Genomic DNA, 19,730 nt, shown 5'->3' on the forward strand with positions numbered 1-19,730 from the left:
ATGCTCTAAGTAACTAGCTATGTGCTATGCTCTTAAATATATGTGGAGGGTGCATGCCTGTTCTGTTCCAAAAAGTGAACTTCTTCTAATGACATATCCACTGAAAAATTTAAGTAATTTGTAGAGTTATTAATGTAGTTAAAATTTTCAGGGGATATGTCATTAGAAGTTCACTTTTTGATTAACATTAAAAAGATGTGGAAGGGAGGATATATACAAATTTATATAAGAAATAATGTCACTGTGACAGCTTTGTGCACAGAACCAGTATGCACCCTCCACATATATTTAACAGCATAGCACATAGCGGGTTACTTAGAGCATCAAGGCTTAATGCAAGAACAGAGGATTTTGACCAACAAGCTGAAAGGAGGAGTCAACATTTTGTAGAAAGAGTTTACCATAAGGATGAAATTAATAAAACTAGAGATATGGTGGTTGAAATGAGGGAAAACACAGCTAGACAATATTTTTCTAAAAGGAATATATCAGTATATACAATATATAAAAAGAAGACAGAAAATAAAATAAGATTACCTTTGTTTTATGCCACTGATGTGAGGCTGTATAAAAATATAATTGAAAAGCACTGGGAAATTTTGATGGCAGATAAAGTGATTAGTTCCTTACTACAACCTAGACTGAGTCTTGCACATAAGAATATGAACTCTTCAAACAGAAGACTTTGTTATTTTAAGAATGAAAATATAAGGAAAAGAGAGACAGACTTTTCCATGTGGGAGATGTTCCATGTGTAAATATATAAGTAACAGTAATACGTTTTTACATCCTGATACAGGCAGGGACTATGCATTTAACATTTCAGCTACATGTGCTTCAGAACATATTATTTATTTAGCCCAATGTTCAGTATGTTTTTGTTTCTATGTGGAAAAAACAGATAGATCCCTTAGAGATCATATCAAGGAACATATGTACCAGATACAGAAAAAAGTGATGTTGGTGCATTATCTAAACATATTAGAGTGAATGACAACACACACAATTTTACTTTTTTAGTTATAGGTCAAATATATGACACCATCAGAATGGGGGACATTAGAAACAGAACAGAACAGCTTGAGGCAAAATGGATTATAAGACTGAAAGCAGCTTCTGGGCATGGGTTAAATGACAGGATACCCATAAGACCAAAACTTAAAGCAAGACCATTGAATAAATGAAATGTTAAGTCATTTTATGACATGCTTACTTACATTAAGTATTAGAGATTTTTAACAGTATATGTTTATATTTGAGCACAGTTTTATGTTTTTATATTTATACGTGCATTTTTTATATATGTATTCTTTATACATGTGTTTTTGTATGTGTTTGTTATGCATTATATTTTTTAGAATCATGTTTACACTGTGAAAGATTGAATGTTTTTACTTAATGAAGGATGTTTCTTTAATATGTTTGTGACTTAATTAGTTGGTTCAAAGTATAAAAGTTACACAGTAGACAACATGCATTTGTATCTGAAGAAGCAGAAGTTATCTATGAAAGCTTTTATATGTCTGTGGTTGAATAAAGAAGATTTTTTTTACACTGGAACTACCTGCCATTTATTGGAATACAAGTGTTTTACATTTAATTGCAGTTTTCCTGGTGAACTGAAGCCTCTAGTAAGGAAGGTGTGTTTTTTTACTTGACATTTTGCTGTTTTCACCATCCTCAAAGAAGATATGGCAGAAGAAATAGAGGAGAACATGGAACTGGATTATGTACCGGAGAATATACATGTGAACAAGGTAAACAAACTAGATAAACTGCTGTATGTTACTAGTAATGTTAGTAACCCACTTCTTAGCTTTCATGACAATGAAAAAGACTGTGAGAATTTTAATACTGATATCATCACATTTAAAGATAAGTTACATGCAATGGAAATCAACTTATTTAAACTAAAGGGACATCAGTTCCAAATGTTTCACATGGAGGTTTGTGTGAAAGAAGGAATTGTTCCCTGTGGGTTACGCATCTTGAAAATGCCTGCACAAGGTTCTAATGGCCCTGAATTACTGGCTGAATGCAGTTTATAAACTTAGAGACAAGCATTATGTATATGGAAGCTTTAATTAAGCTTTCAAAATGTGAAATAGATCACCTATCTGTATTGGTGAAACAGCAATTTGAAGAAATTATGGAACAGTTTAGTTCCGATTATACAGATAGATGTCTTAATGAACTGATAGACTCCTTAACAGTATATGAGCATAAACTATGTAAATAAAGCAAAGGAAAATTGTGAGAGACCGTGGAGACTTCAGTTCAGGTAATGTTTTTACATGGCCACATACTGAAAACAATTTTTATAGAGAACCAGAAAAACAAATGAAAGGGAGTATGATTGACAGTGTGTCGACCAATAGAACATCTCAGAGTGGAGGGAGGTGTGTCCCCATAGCACTGAAATTCGACAGTTAGAAGCCATCAGCACCCTGAATGGGGAAATAATGCCAAGGGCAAGATCTGAAGAGCAGGTCATCAGGAAAAAAACAATTCAAACAGTGGCACAAGTACATAGAGCTGATGGAGATACAGAAAATGTAACTACTTTAACCAACAGAGTACCAGAGACTGTTGAACCAGAGAGAAAACAACATAATGTTCCAACTATTTTTAACAGCAAATTGTTTTTTTCCCCTTCCCATCAAAGAAACAGGAGAGAAGGGCATGAAAATGAAGTCAAGAAGCAGGAGCTGAGTAAAAAGGAAACTGGAAAAAGTAACAGGGACACCGACATTAAAAAAGGCCTGGGAAATCCAGAAGAAACAATGATTTGGAACTTGCCATCCCATGTGCTTGCAGCAGAAGAGAGCAGTGTCTGAAAGAAAGGACTATCCTTTATTCCAAGCCAAAATATGGACTTTACTGAGGTACCTTTTGATTTAAAGTTGTTTACTAGAAATCCGACTTTAAAACTGAATTATAAAAGTAATGAAAGTGTTGACAGTGTAGAAATGTTTAGAAAACTAAGTACATATGTACCAGTACTTAATCCAGTGATTAATGCCTTTGAAAGACTATGTATTAATGACATACACAAGATTAATGAAAGCGATAGAACTACTAAATTAAAGAGGTACAGTCTGACAAAAAATGAGTATCTGACACTTAGAAACTTAGAAGCCAATCATAGAATAATAATAAGACCAGCAGACAAGGGAGGTCCTTTAGTGATATATGATGTGGAATGATATCAGAATGACATGAAAATAATGTTGTCAGATGCTCACTTTTATTCTGACATAAATAGTGTCATAATACATACTAATACAGTCTACACTGAACTGCTTAGAAATGGTAAGATTGACAGAAGTTTTTATGACTGCATAACAGTACAGCATCCACTATTTCCTGTGATTCAAGGGTTATCTAAACTTCACAAAGACCCCATATGTCCACCACTAAGATCTATAGTGGCTGGACAAGGATGGTCAACAGAGCCAGCCTCTATATATATATAGAGAGAAAAAACCCTCTGCCCATATCTGAATAACATAGAGCATATATTAAAAGACACTAAACACTTTTTTAATGACTTGTTTAATTTTTGTGATAATTGTAAGAACTATGAAGATGTGTCTGCCCATATTTGAATAACATAGAACATATATTAAAAGATATGAAACACTTTTTGAATGACTTGTTTGATTTTTGTGATAATTATAAGAACTGTGAAGATGTGTATTTAGTTGTTGTATCTTTCAGGTTTTCCCAGTTAGGGGTCACCACAGCGGAACTCCGGTCCGCTAATGATTGGCAGTACATTTTTACATACCGAGCTGCCAGCCCTGATGCGCAATGTTCAACGAAGGTACGCCCATTCAAGCATGTCTCCACACAGAAGATGCTTTAGCTGAGAATCAAACAGGACAACATCTTACTGTGAGGCGAATATTACATCACTGTTTACTATGATCCCAAACAAAGAAGGAATAAGCAACACAGAGTTGTTTTTTAAGTCTTGTAAAGAATTTAATGAATGGAACGTGGAAGTTATTACTAAGTTGTTAAAAAACAGTCTTGGGAAATAACATATTTATGTTCAATTAAACTATCTATTGGCAGAAGTATGGCGTAGCTATGGGCACTTCTTATGCCAATAGCTACGCCAATGCTGTACTAGCCGTTAGAGAAGATGAGTTTATTCTAAGAGAGAGACAACATGTTCTGTATTACTGTAGGTTTGTGGATGATCTTTTTTGTTATGGGGCAGACACAGGTACAGTTTACAGATTTTTTTGACTACATTAATAACTCTACAAATTACTTAAAATTTTCTGTGGATATGTCAGTAGAAGAAGTCCACATTTTGCATGTTAACATTAAAAAATGGGGAAAGGAGGATATATACAAATTTATATAAGAAAGAATTTCTCTGTGACAGTTTTGTGCACAGAACCATTATCCACCCTCTACAACTATTTAAGAGCATAGCACATAGCCAGTTAGAGCATCATGGCTCAATGCAAGAACAGAGGATTTTGAACAACAATCTGAAAAGATGAGTTAACATTTTGTAGAGAGAGGTTACCATAAGGATGAAATTAATAAAACTAGAAATATGGTGGTTGAAATGAGTGAAAACATAGCTAGACCATATTTTTCTAAAAGGAATAATATGACAGTACATACAACACATAAAAAGAAGACAGAAAATAAAAAAAAAGATTTCCTCTGTTTTATTCCACTGATGTGAGGCTGCATAAAAATATAATTGAGAAGCACTGGGAAATTTTGATGAGAGATAAAGAGATTAATTCCTTACTGGAACCTAGACCAAATTTTGTACATAAGAATATGCACTCTTTAAATAGAAGACTTTGTTATTTTAAGAATGAAAACAAAAGGAAAAGAAATGGACAGACATGTCTATGTGGGAGATGTTCTATTTGTAAATATATAAGTAACGGTAACCAGGTTCACAGACGACTGCAAACTGGGGCCATAATTGACACTTTAGCTGATACAGACATCCTCCAGAAGGGCTCACTGAGATGGATACCTGGTGTCAAAATCATGGCCTCAAGCTAAATGCCAAAAAGTGCATAGTCATCCCCTTTGGAAAAAACAAAGTACCCATGAACTACCACATACGTGGTAGTCCCCTAAATACAGAAAATGTAATAAGGGATCTGGGAACCCAAGTAGATAGTAATCTCTCCTTTGCTAATCATATTGCCAAGGTGGTTAAAAATCCTTCTATGTGTCCCACCTAATCACAAAAGTGGTCACATCTTGAACAAAGGAGGTTATTGTGCCCCTCTACCCATCACGCATTAGACCCATCATAGAGTTCAATGCCCCATTTGGGATGTACATTACAAGACACCTGCAACAGCTGGAAAGACCACAGAAGTACCTCACCAAGAAGATTACTGGCTGCAAACATATGCCCTATGCAGCCCTACTCAAGAAACTCCAGCTGTACTCAGTTGCATACCGCTTACTCAGAGGTGATCTCTGCCTGACATACAAGGCCATGTCCAACCCAGAATTGATGGACATGCTCCACCTAAAAAAAAAAACAAATCCCCAAGATCCACAAGCTCTAGGGATCTTAACCTCACCACAACCATGCTGGAGGAATAGATTCCTGTCCCAGAGACTCCATATGCTTTGCAACAGGATTCCAATCTACATTAGGCAGAGCCCCTCACTAACACTCTTCAAGAGAAACCTTGACCAGTGGATGGGAAACAGAAAATGTACCCCGGGGATCACTGCAGTGGCACTGCTGGACAGAGGCACAGGAAACTAATTTAAGGGAGGGGTGGCAAAAGCCAACACATTCTGGCTAGGCTTATACATGCCTCGGGCAGATAGCCTAGTACTTACCTATGAACCTATGAACCTATACATTTTTACATCCTGACACAGGCAAAAAATATGTATTTAACATTTCAGCTACATGTGCTTTAGAACATATTATTTATTTAGTCCATTGTTCAATATGTTTTTGTTTCTATGTGGGAAAAACATATAGAACCCTTAGAGATCGTATTAAGGAACATATGTATCAGATACAGAAAAAAAGTGATGTTAGTGCATTATCTATACATATTAGAGTGAATGGCAACACACACAATTTTACTTTTTTAGTTATAGGTAAAATATATGACAACATCAGAATGGGGACATTAGAAACAGGACAGAACAGCTTGAGGCAAAATGGATTATAAGACTGAAGCAGATTCTGTGCATGGGTTAAATGACAGGATACCCATAAGATCAAAACTTAAAGCAAGACCATTGACTAATTGAAATGTTAAGTCATTTTATGACATGCTTACTTACATTAAGTATTAACAACCAAACCAAAAAACACCTCCAGAGGAAGCCTTAATAGGCAAAAATAGTAAAATGAAAAAAATGGCTTCCACCGCAACGAAAAGTTCACTGAGAAATTTTGTTAAAATGTAGGCTTTAATAAAATGAAGAAATAAAAAGCACAAATTGTGCTGTTCAAGTTGCAGGTCAAACAGGATAAGTGCTTTCAATTAAAAAACCTTCTTCAGATCCTAGTGTGTAGACCTGACTTACTGCTGTTAAATAAAGATCCTTAATTGCTCAACCAATCACATACAGCAATTAGATGCACGCCTTCCTTAAGTCTCCATTTCATTTCTTAATTAGGCTTCTCTCTTTCAAAATAGCTTTAATAGGAACTACTCTGTTGAGCCCTGGAAATAAATTAGCTCTGAGGTTCATGATCCATTTGCTTTCTTCCTTTTCAGTTTTGTTGACAATGTCTCCTCCACGGAGGTTAGTAGTCACATTTGAGATAACTATAAAGCTAAATGAATGCCCTGGATTTTCAGACACATGCCCATATAGGGCATTGGTTACCACTTTATTCTTGATGTCTAACAGGTGGTGAAGTATCCGTTCCTTAAAATTTCTATTGGTCTTTCCTACATAGTAGGCTTGGCACAAATTACAAGTGCCAACGTATATACCATTCTTGGTGTTGAAGTTAGCAAAACCAGAGAACTTATAGCATTTGTTAGTTACCCAATGAACGAAACTGTTGGAACATTTAATGTGACTGCAAGCTTTGCAAAAGCCACATTTCCAAGTTCCTAACTATTTCTTCCTTCTGTACTCTGCTTGTTAAGTATTCCATCATAGTTGCACAATAAATCCTTTAAGTTCTTCTTGTTTTTATAACCAAACCTAGGTGTTTCCCCTACAGTTCTCTTAATTTTACTGTCAGCAGTTAAAACTGGCCAAAATTTCTTGATGGTTTCATGGACATCAAAGGAGTCAGTGCTGTAGGTCATCATGCATCTGAGACTGTTGCTGTTTCAACCTTTCTTCACATCACTCTGCTTCCGTTTCGAGTAGTACGGTTGCCCTTTGTTGTATCGAATGGTCATTGCTTTGCCTTTACTCATGACTAATTGTTTTTCATTATAGCCTCTTGAAGCAAAATTTTGTAAGAGTTTGTCTTGTTCCTGCAGAAAATCATCATTGTCAGTACAGAGCTTGGATATCCTGGTCACTTGATTTTCAACAATATTCTGAAAAACATGTCTCGGGTGCATGCTATTGTAGTATAGCATATGGTTCCTCCAATTTGGTTTCCTGAATATAGTGGTGCCAATTCCTTTGCTATTATTCATTGAAATTCTCACGTCTAAGAACTTGATCTCATTTGCTGACGTTTTTACTTCGAATCTTAGAAAGCTAGTCATACATGTTAAATAGTTGACGAAATCATTTAGGCGTTGCATACTGCCCTTCCATAGGAATATAACATCATCCACAAACCTATTGTAAAAGATGATGCATTCCTTCCATTCATTTTTTGTATCCATTTCCCATTGCTTTTCCCATTCAGCTAGGACTATATTGGCATAGCTGTTTGCACAGGGGGTGCCCATGACTACCCCCCATTTCTGCCAATAGTAGCTCTCACCATAGAGGAACACATTGCTCTCCAGGACCAATTCCAGGAATCTGCATACTAGATTCACATCCATGTTTACTTCAAAATGAGAGGCAAAGTCCCTTACTGCTTCTATTCCTATATCGTTGGGTATGTAAGTGAATAAATTGTTGACGTCCATCGTCACCAAAATGAGGTTGTCTATGGAGCTTTCTTGCTCCATTCTTTCATACAGTCTCTCCAGCAGCTGACCAGTGTCCCTCAATAAAGTATGTGTGAAAGGCAACAACTTCTTGAGTTCAGTTTCCACATAGATTGAAATGGGCTCAGTGACCCATCATCTCCCCGAAACTATCGGTCACAGAGGGGGGGTCAACACTGTTCTTATGAATCTTAGGCAACCCTTTGATAACAGGTATAGTTGGATATACCATTTCAAGAAAGTCATATAGATTTTTATCAATTGCTCTAGTCATTAATTTGTCATACAGGACATTCTTTACTGAGGAAATCAATCTGTCTACCTGATATTTCTCGATTTTGTGGTATGTATCACTATGCCTTAACATATCCTGCATTTTCTGGGCATACTGCATTGAATTCATCACTATTAAAGCTCCTCCTTTGTCAGCTGGCCTGAAAATAATTTCTTTCATTGTTTGCAATTCTTTTAATGCCTGAAACTCATCCTGTGTTAAATTGTAATAGTGTTTACTTTTTCCTTTTGACCTCCGTTCAAACACCTCATTCTCACATAACCGTAAGAACATCTCCACAGTGGGATGATTACTGGGGACAAAGGAATTTGTTTTTTTCAACACAGACGGTGTATAGTTTGTACCAGTATTTTCATTGTCAAAAAGACACTTCAACGTAACGTTCCTACCAAAGCACCTTAAGTCTGTGACTAACTCACTCAGGTCAGAATGTATTGAGGGTATAAAGATCAAGCCTCTTTGCAGAACACTCTTTTGGGTAGCTGTCAACCCATAATCGGACATATTAATTACCAACGAAATCGATTCATCTAAGCTCACTGAGGTTCCTAGGTTACCTTTCTCTTTTTCCTCTCTCTGCTTTCTGACCTGGATCTCCCGACATTTTTCTGTGTTAATAAAAAAGGGAGTTTCTGTAACAAAGGTGCATGGACAGATCCCTTCTTTGGTATCATGTTTGGAACTATTTCACTTGAAGGATGAATGCTTCCTGCCGACACAGTGTCTACATTCGCTGCATTATCATTTTCCATTTGCGATGTTATGACCTCGAGCATACCAGAGTCATTGTTAACTATACTATATATATAACAGAATAGTTCCTATTAAACCTATTTTGAAAGAGAGAAGCCTAATTAAGAAATGAAATGGAGGCTTAAGGAAGGCATGCATCTGATTGCTGTATGTGATTGGTTGAGCAATTAAGGATCTTTATTTAACAGCAGTAAGTCAGGTCTACACACTAGGATCTGAAGAAGGTTTTTTAACTGAAAGCACTTATCCTGTTTGACCTGCAACTTGAACAGCACAATTTGTGCTTTTTATTTCTTCGTTTTATTAAAACCTACATTTTAACAAAATTTCTCAGTGAACTTTTCATTATGGTGGAAGCCTTTTTTCATTTTACTACATTAAGTATTAGAGATTTTTAACAGTATATGTTTATATTTGAGCACAGTTTTATGTTTGTATATTTATATGTGCATTTTTTATATATGTATTCTTTATACATGTGTTTTTGTATGTATTTGTTATGCATTCTACTTTTTAGAATCATGTTTACACAGTGAAGGACTGAATGTTTTTACTTAATGAAGGATGTTTCTTTAAGATGTTTGTGACTTAGTTAGTTGGTTTAAGGTATATAAGTTACGCAGTAGACAGCATGCATTTGTATCTGAAGAAGCAGAAGTTATCTGTGAAAGTGCTTATATGTCTGTGGTTGAATAAAGAAGAGTTTTTTACACTGGAACTACCTGCCATTTTTTGGACTACATGTGTTTTACATTTATAAACAAAAAATGATTGATTTCAATAATTGTCTTAGTTTTTGGTGTCATTCCAAGGGGATCCAGTTCTAGTCTGCCTGGGAAGGCATAGTTGACAACCCTCGCTACTTTGCCAGAGACAGTTTGCACCTGAAAACCCTAGGGTTTCTGCTGCCTGCAAAGGCACTTGCCATCCCCATTGTGTCTTGTTTAGGCATGGTCTCAAAAACAACATGGATGTGAAATTAATGAATCAGAACAAAATAAGGGTCATGCTGCTAAATGCTAGGAGCATAAACCAAAAACTGCACTCCCTGGAAGAGCATAAACTAAAAACTGCACTCCCTAGAAGCACTTCTATCACTAGAAGATGTACATGTCTGTGCAGTCACAGAAACCTGGTTTATGGCCTCAGAGTACAAATTTCCTGTAAGGCTACAATGCCTTCCACACCTTTAGACCACAACGGGAACATGGGAAAAAAGGAGGCAGCGTTTCAGTCTATATTAGAGACAAATTCACCTCAAATCTAGTTAGACTGGACAACTCCAAGGAGTTACTCCAGGTCCACATTACAGTGGGTAAGACCACCATTCAAGTCCTAGCCAGTTATAGACCTCCCTCCATAGGTCATGACACCCATGAAGCCTACTTAACCAGACTAAAGACAATGCAGATTTTACCAAACACACTGGTTATGGGGGATTTCACTTATCCCATCATCAACTGGAAAACCTACTCTAACCAAAACTCACTACAACAAAAGTTCCTTGACTTTGGGAACTCAAATGCCCTGGAGCAAATTGTCCATACCCTGACAAGAGGAGCAAACATTCTAGATATGGTCCACACCAGCATGTCAAACAGGTGCACTGCTGTAACTGTTGGACCCTCATTAGTTAAAACCGACCACAAATCAGTCAACTTCAAACTGACACTGCCAGAACTCACAAAGGGAGAAATCAGGCTAAAAAACTTCACCAAGACAAACTATACCCTCCTAGGTGAAGGTATAAATGCATTCCAATGCCCACCCCAAACTGAAATTGATAACTATGCCAAAGCTTACATTAAAGCCATGTACAGTCACTTGCATAAGTGTATAAACTTGGTTGTAGCAGGTAGAATCAAAGCCAGAGCCCCAAGTAAAATCAAGCTACCATGGTGGACTTCCAGCATCAATAAACACTACAATAAATGCAAAAAGTTGTTGTCTAAGAAAACAAAAACAAGGACCCAACAATGGAAAAGCACCCTCCTCAGTCTTAACAGGCAAATAAGACAAATTGTCAAATTGTCCAAGAGCTCCTTTGAGAGAAAAATAGCAAAGACTGCCAAGGATAACCATAAAGCCTTTTACAGCTGTGTACATAACCTAAAGGGTAGGACCCAAACATGTGCAGAACTGGTGGCCAATGGTATCACAAACACTGACCCCACAGAGATTGTGAACCTGCTAGCGGATAGGTTTGGCAAAAATTTCATTCCCTTATCCCCTACTGACTTACAACAAACCCTCTCCCAAACATTCCCCCACCTTACATATCTGAAAAGCAGGTCCTCAAAGCCTTGTCCAAGGCAAAGAACATGGGCTCTATGAGATCAGTTGACATCCCAGACTGTCTTCTAAACAGGCTGCAACATGAACTAGTATCACCACTAAATAACCTTTTCAATCATAGCCTAACCACAGGGTTTGTTCCTGCAGAATGGAGAACAGCTACAGTTATTCCCCTCCACAAAGGTGGGCTAGCAACAGACCCATGGAATTCCAGACCCATAAGTCTGACCAGCCTCATCTGTAAGGCCATGTAATATATCATTATGGACCTCATAATTAAAGACATAGGTGACCTCCAAACCCTGGATCCTGCCAAATTCGGCTTTGTGAAGGGTAGATCCTACCTGTTATATCTGGTGGATTTCTTTGAAAGTGTAACTAAGGCCACTGATGAGGACAAATCTGTGCACACAGCATAACTTGACTTGCAAAACCTTTTGACACAATCTCAGATTTGGGCATTACCAGCAAACTTAGCAAACTGAATGCAAACCCCTCTGTTGTATTATGAGTTGCCAACTGGCTCACAAACCAGAGATGCACTATCAAAGTGGGTGACTCCACATCAACCAGCAGACCTGTTACCAGTGGGGTGCAATAGGGGTCAGTGCTGGGCCCCCTACTGCTTGATATATACTTCTCGGAAGTTCAGGTCAAAACTAAAGGGTTGTGACTGACCAGTTTTGCAGACAACCACAAACTGGGTGCAATAATTGAATCCCCAAATGATGTCAGTATATTCCAGGATGATCTCACACAGACTAACGAGTGGTGTATTAGTCATGCTCTCAAACTGAATGCAAAGAAAAGCATCATCATTCCCCTCAGCACAAACAATGTCTCTTCAAACTATCAAATCAATAACAATACCCTAAGTACCCATGAAGTGGTAAGGGACCTGGGATCAATGGCTGACCACAACCTTAACTTTGATCACCACGTGTCTACCATTATAAAGAAAGCTTTCCATGTAGATCACTTGATTAGTGAAGGCATCACTTTGAGAGCAAAAGAAATTATAACCCCCCTAAACTTGGCACTTGTCCAGCCCATAATTGAGTATAACGCCCCATTCTGTATGTAACGTACTTAGCATCTTCAGCAATTAGAGAGACCTCAGAGGTTTCTAACAAAGAAGATCAAGGGCCTCCAGCATGTGCCTTACACAGTCCAACTAAAGTCCCTGTCACTATATTCCATATCATATAGACTTCTTATGGGAGACTTATGCCTGGCCTACCGAGCAACCCAAGACCCAAACCTAATGAACTTACTGCATATCCATAAATCAAATAAGTCTAGATTTACCCATTCCAGGGAATTAAATATGACTTGCAACTTAAATAGCACATGTTGGAAGGGAAGATTTATCTACCAGAGACTGCCACATCACTGGAACAGGCTACCAATTCATGTGAAACAGAGCACCTCTATGACACTGTTCAAGAGGCACATGGATGAATGGATGGGGCACCATAAATTCTTACTGGGGATAGTGCCCACAACTCCTGAACATCAGGCAGTCATAACTAAATGCAATTTTGGGTATCAACTAATGCCTCTATGGTATTACATTGGGTTGAAATGGCTAGGCTTAAAATTACCTCTGGTTCAATAGAGTGGTATTCTTCTATGATCCTATGATTACTGAAATCGCTATACCCACTGACTACAGTGTCTTACATACAGAAAGACACAAAGTCATAACATACCAGGGTTTGCAGTCAGAAATGAGGGTAATGTAGAAGAATGACAGGGATCCAGGGAAGTAAATACTGTGGGAAGAAATAGCCAGGGGAATTGTTATGGCTAGGCTTGTATAGGCCCTAGGGCCAACAGCCTAGTACCAGCCTATGAACCTATGATACACCGACAGTAATAGTAGTAGGAGGATCAACATGCTTTATAAAAAAAATAATTTACAATCGTATTTAGATATGTTAACGATACATGTAACTCTGTATGAATTGCAAAAGGAGTATTAGCGGGCGCATTGTGGTTGCTGCTAAAAGCACTTCTGGCTAACATCAAAGATTAAAGCAATACTAATTTCATGAACTTTAACTCTACTTTGACTTAGGAATGGAGTCCATCCCTATCATGGTATTAGAAACCCAAAAGACTTGGTGAAATTAAAAAAGTCAAAATTGAGATAAAGCAAATTTCAAAAGATGGCTTCATCAGTGTTTAGCAAAGCAAATGTATGTGCTAAAACAGGCTGAAAATGGTGGAAGAATCTTCTCCCTGTTATGCATCAGATCTGCCAGTGAAGACAATTCTACTATTTTCTATAATTACGTAAGCAGTGATACGAGTGAGTAATTGCTGGATTCAGAAGAAGTCTGACTATAACTGTAAGACAGAGCATATTTGAAAGGATAACCTCATCGATGTGTTCCAGACAAGATGTTTGGGAGGAAAGGGGAATAAATTCATAAGCTAGCTCTATCCTAGTGTAAATGTGTCTCCTAAGTGGAAGTTTACTAGCTCTATCCTAGTGTAAATGTATCTCCTAAGTGGAAGTGTACTAGCTCTATCCTAGTGTAAATGTGTCTCCTAAGTGGAAGTGTACTAACTCTATCCTAGTGTAAATGTGTCTTCTAAGTGGAAGTGTACTAGCTCTATCCTAGTGTAAATGTGCCTCCTAAGTAGAAGTGTACAGATCCGATCTCTGGGTAAAGCCATTCCAGCCATTCCTACCTTACACTAGACACACACACACACACACACACACACACACACACACACACACACACACACACACACACACACACACACACACACACGACATTCAATACAGGATTTGAACAGCTACCCATCTAAGAACACAAGCTAAATTACATTGTAACAACCACGAGTGCCACAGAAGAAGTCTAACTGCAAGTGTGAGGTAGAGCACATTGGAAAAGATGACTTCATCAGTTTTTGCAGATAAAGTGCTTGTTGCTAAAATTGGAGTGAATTGATGGGGGAGCTTTCTCCAAGTGTAAATGTTTTTCTTGAGTGGAGTATACATCAGATCTGTGGGTGAAGCCATTTCAACCTGGCACTAGAGACATACGTACTCTCCTACTAGACAGTCAATGCTGAATTCAAACACATACTTAAGTGCACAAGCTAGAGTACATAACATTGCATCACCCAAAAGCACTACAGGAGACATTTGACTACAAATGTGCAAGAGAGTACATTTGAAAGTATGACCTCATCAGTGTGCTGCAGAGCAGATCTTGTGCATCACATGTTTGGGTGAAAAGAAACGTGTCTAAACAACCAGAAAAATCAGCAATGAGTTGATCACAAATAATTACATACTGCTGAGATAACTTATATATCCTTTCATTTATGGACACTGTGGTAGTGTGAGTGATATACAGATGTTCTATGTAACGGTATACTGACCATGTCAATGATGGTTAATAATCACAGTTGACAAACAGTGGAGTAAAAGCCAGGCATTCCTGATGATCATTATATGCAAATCTTTGTTAGATGGTGTGTCATTATAAATACATTTTGTAATATGTGTGTAATATACCATTTAAATACAAACTATACAAGTCAAAAATATGACAGTTGACTACTTACTACAATTCAGGAATTATGTGTGCAATGGTCCCACAACACTGTACATCATTTCCAAGTATAGTGTTCTGGAGTGCATAAACCATTAAGTATTGCTCAGGCAACATCAAAGGGAATTCATCTTATCTTAACTGTATAAAACAATTTAAACATACAAAAGTAATATAAGCCATTGACATAAATATTTTTTGTCAAAACTGTTTCCTTAAGCACATTGCTGGCAAGCTCATTGCATGAATGATGGCAAAGTATTAGTGTATGCATAAGTTATTTCTTGAGGCTTTGAAGTTAAAACAGGAATAATTAACAATGGTTTACTATACTCCTTGCTAAGCTTCATGCAAACGAGTATTGACATAAATACTTCTGTTTCTGAGCCATTTCATAACAGATGTGTGTCATGTTAACATTTTCTGGTCAATATCACTGCAGTAAAGCATTCATTATATGCATAATACAGGGATATACTTACACTGTCCTCATATTTGCTAATGGTCCACAAGTTTAAAGGATTTTGTAGTTTTCCTTATGTAACTGCATTTGTTTATATCATGTCCCTGAGTACTACAATCACTACAGATAACACACATCTATCTGTCAGACATCATATACTTCAGAAAATACAATGTATTGCTAAATATTTCATCCTACCACCATCTGTGTGTATTGGAGCAATATGTTTAAATTGTGCCTAATGTTGTATAAATGACACTCCATATATCTTGATTTGAGCAGATGACTTGCATTTACTGCTGGGAAGGTAGTAGCAGGATTGGTATGATTGTGAAAGACATAAAAGGACAGGAAAAGGTATTGCTGGTGGAATAACAGAAGTATCCATAATTTAACAGTTAAAATTGATGAATACTGGACAATATACATGTTGAATACATGTACATGTACATATCATGTTGTACACAGCTAAAAGCTTCTATGCCTGACCAACTTTCTAAATTCAGAACATTATTTTGCCTCTGTAGCTGAAGAGATGGTTATTTCATCTTATAAAGTGCCAATCTGATTTATATTTTGTTGTTTTACCTTTAGTTTCACTGCTGATTGTGAGAAAGGGATATGTTTCAGACAGGCAAGAACTAGCCCCCCCAAGGGGCCTAGACAGCTACAAATTTACACAGACTGGAGCGAGGAAAATTCTGAGCATATCTAAACAATCCTGTCTTTGTTTGTAATTTGTTGTGGAGTTGACTAGTAAGAGAAGTTTGATTTATTTTTACTGTTAAAAGGAGGTGCAATTGCGAGCTATGTCTGGCTTGTAGAGCTTGTATGGTCAGAACAACTTTATTGTATTTTATTATTTAGTTGGATATTGCTGGTATAATTTTTGTCATAGAAGATGATTTCAGTTCCTTTGAATTCTTTGCTACTGACTTTGTGTAACTTTTTTCCTTTGCAATATTTTATTCATTTAAAGCTGAATATGGATTCCTTAAATGAGTATGCAATTAACAATTTGCTAATGCACAACAAGTATCTTGTACAGTGTAATAAATGTTGTGCATATTTAAAGGTAACAGCTGATAACACTGGTGATCTTTGCTCCTCGTGTCAAAAGTTGAATGATTTGCTTACCATTGTTAGAAGCAAATCTCAACTTAATGATGATGATTGCACATGTGCAATTGGCATGGCTGGAGAACTGTTGTATCATATATTAATGACTGGACTGATGAACTAAATAATGTTAGGCATGGAACTAATAGAACAGATTTAGGAAATGATGCATCTATTTTCTGCAAAGAACATTCTATGGAATTGTGGATGCAGGTACTCAGCAATCCGAGGATCCAGTTTTTTTAGAAGGAAACAAAAATAGAAAAAAAGGAAGATGTTCTCAACAAATAACAAGGAAGAAAAAGAAACTGACTAATGACTGTAAAGGAAAGGGAATACATAGTAAAAAGGATTCTGTTTTGTTATGTAACACACTGGTGACAAGAAATGAAGACATCTGTCTATCAGAAAACCCTCAGTCTACAGAAAAAGGCATCACTTTTCCAATGGAAAAGGTAGAAAAAAAAGGCAAGGGGCAGGTGAAAAGAAAGAAATCAAAACTGAACATGGAAGGATTGAAGAACATTATTGTAAGAAAAAAGAAGAGAAAGACAGATTTTGACTACATGGCTCAAGCTGTGGATTTACAATGCCAGCTGGATGGCAATTTAATATGCAATGAAAACAGTGGAAATAAGATTAATAGTGATGAAGATCTATCCTTTGTAACCATTGATAGAGCAGAAATGACTGTACTAGAAGCTAAAGATTCTTCAGCGATGATCAGCAAAAACATTCTTGTAAATGGAGATTCAGTTATTAGAGGAACTGATACATATATTTGCAGAGATGATAATGAACATTGAATAGTGTTATGCTTGCCAGGAGCAAAAACAGAAGTTGTGAAACAAGCCTTGGAATGCCTCAATGTAAGGAAGTATGGATCTGTTTTTATTCATGCTAGTACAAATGATGTCACCAACTAAGATTCTCTGAGTGGTCAGGAACTGACAGCTCTCCTAGATAGTATAGCTTGCCCTGGTGTTAGGATATATTTTTCACAAATCACTTATAGAAAGGATAGTCAGGTCACTGTGAATGAAAAGATTTTTGGGATAAACACCTACATGGAAAAAAATGTCCTGTTTTAAAAAATGGAAATGTGCAGAGCATCCAAGCCTTCTTTGGGGTACACGTGTTCAGACAGGGTGATGTGCATTTGTCTAGATCAGGGAAGAGAATTTTTGCAGCAGATAGTTTGCAATATTTGACAAACACTAGCCAGGATTTCTGGCAGGCCAAAAATGTAACAGTTCACAGATAGCAACATTTGATGCATCTCTGATGGTTGTTAATGCTAGGAGCATTAATAATAGTTTTTTTTTTATTAGAAAATTTGCTACGTTCCCACAAGATTGATGTCGTTATTATTTGTGAAACATGATTAAAGAACAATGACTGGAAACCAAACCAATTCTGGCAGGGTATAAATGTTTTTACTGTAACAGACATTCTAAAAAAAAATCAGGTGGAGGTGTTATGATAGGGGTTAAAGATAGCTATGAGACCTGTGATTATTGCATGTTCAGTGATAACTCCAATACTATAGACTGTGTAACTGTGACAATAAAGACAACTCTGGAACATATAACAATTGTTGGAGTGTATAGATCACCAAAGTCAAGTGCAGATGACCTAGAGGAATTCATGCATTTCTTACATGAAACAGGTGGGAAGAATAATATTAGCTGGGGACTTAAATTTACCAGAAACAGACTGAAATAATATTGATTCAACAACATTAGTAAAAAAATTATTCACAGAGTATATTCAGGAACAATAAATGCTTGAGATTGTAAAAAAATATACCAGGGGATGGAATGTACTAGATATTGTTTGTGTTCCCAAAGAAATTACTGTAACTTCAAGTCAAGTTTTACTACCATTGATGTGCAGTGATCATGGGGTTATTAAGGTTAATTTGTTCCTAGAAAATTCTGCCAAACTGAAATTTAAACAAATGCACAGAAGGTTAATTACAGATTATAGGGAAGCAAAACAGTTAATATATAAAACTAACTGGAGTGAGCTGTTCTGTGGAAAAACTGCAGATGGAATGTGGAAAGTTTTGAAAGAGAAATTGTTTGAGTGCAAAAAGTCAAAAGAAAGTTTAACATCAGGATCTAGGCATGAAACATCAGGAGGGTATATTTCCATAAGAACAAGACATCTGATTAAGGTGAAAGACAAACAATATAAGAAATGGAAGAGAGGTTGATCTACAACTTTGAAAACTAAAATAAACAAGCTGGACAAACAGATTAAGCATAGTGTTAGACAAGATCAAGAAAATTTGAAGAAAATTTATATAAAGATATTGAGCATGATAGGAAAACTTTTTATAGATACATAGGATGTGGACAGAGTAAAGATACACAAATTGATAAACTGTATGCAGATTCTAAAAATTATTCTCAGAAACAACAGATTATAGATATATTTACAAAATCTTATGCAACGCAGTTTGTTTTTACAAAATGGGTTGTAAGTTGTCCTAGTGATATCCAGGTAACCCCAGATACTGGAATCAAATTAGATTATATTGAAAAAGAACAGTGCAAACTGGATCCAAACAAAGTGCAGGGAGGAGACGGAATAAGTAACAATGACCAGAGAATACTTCTTCAAAAACCTATACTACCATTATATCTATTATTCACTAGGTCATATAAATATGGGGATAATCCTTAAGATTGGAGACATGCACTTATTAAACCTGTCTTTAAGGAAAAGGGGAGTAGGACAAACCCAGAATAATATAGACCCTTAAGTCTACTTTCATGTTGTGGAAAAATAATGGAGAAGGTAATACTGGATAAGTTATTTTCAGAACTGTATAGGCTGGGCCTTGAAACCTTATATCAGCATGCATATGTTGAAAATAGATCTATTACCACCTGTAACATGATATTCTATAACAATATAATGAGAGCTATGAATGAAAAAGTATGCTGTGATGTGGTTTATCAACATTTGACAGGGTCATACACAAAACATTCATCAATAAATTAGTACAACTAGGTATTGATGTACCGGGGTCTATATCAGAACACTGAACATTCAAAATGTTGAGTGTTCTAATATTGAACCCTATGAATGGAAAATTTAAAACATTGAACATTCAG

The sequence above is a fragment of the Protopterus annectens genome, chromosome 2.part0 (genome assembly GCF_019279795.1).
Source record: "Protopterus annectens isolate FY-2018-M chromosome 2.part0, PAN1.0, whole genome shotgun sequence".
Lineage (NCBI taxonomy): Eukaryota > Metazoa > Chordata > Ceratodontiformes > Protopteridae > Protopterus > Protopterus annectens.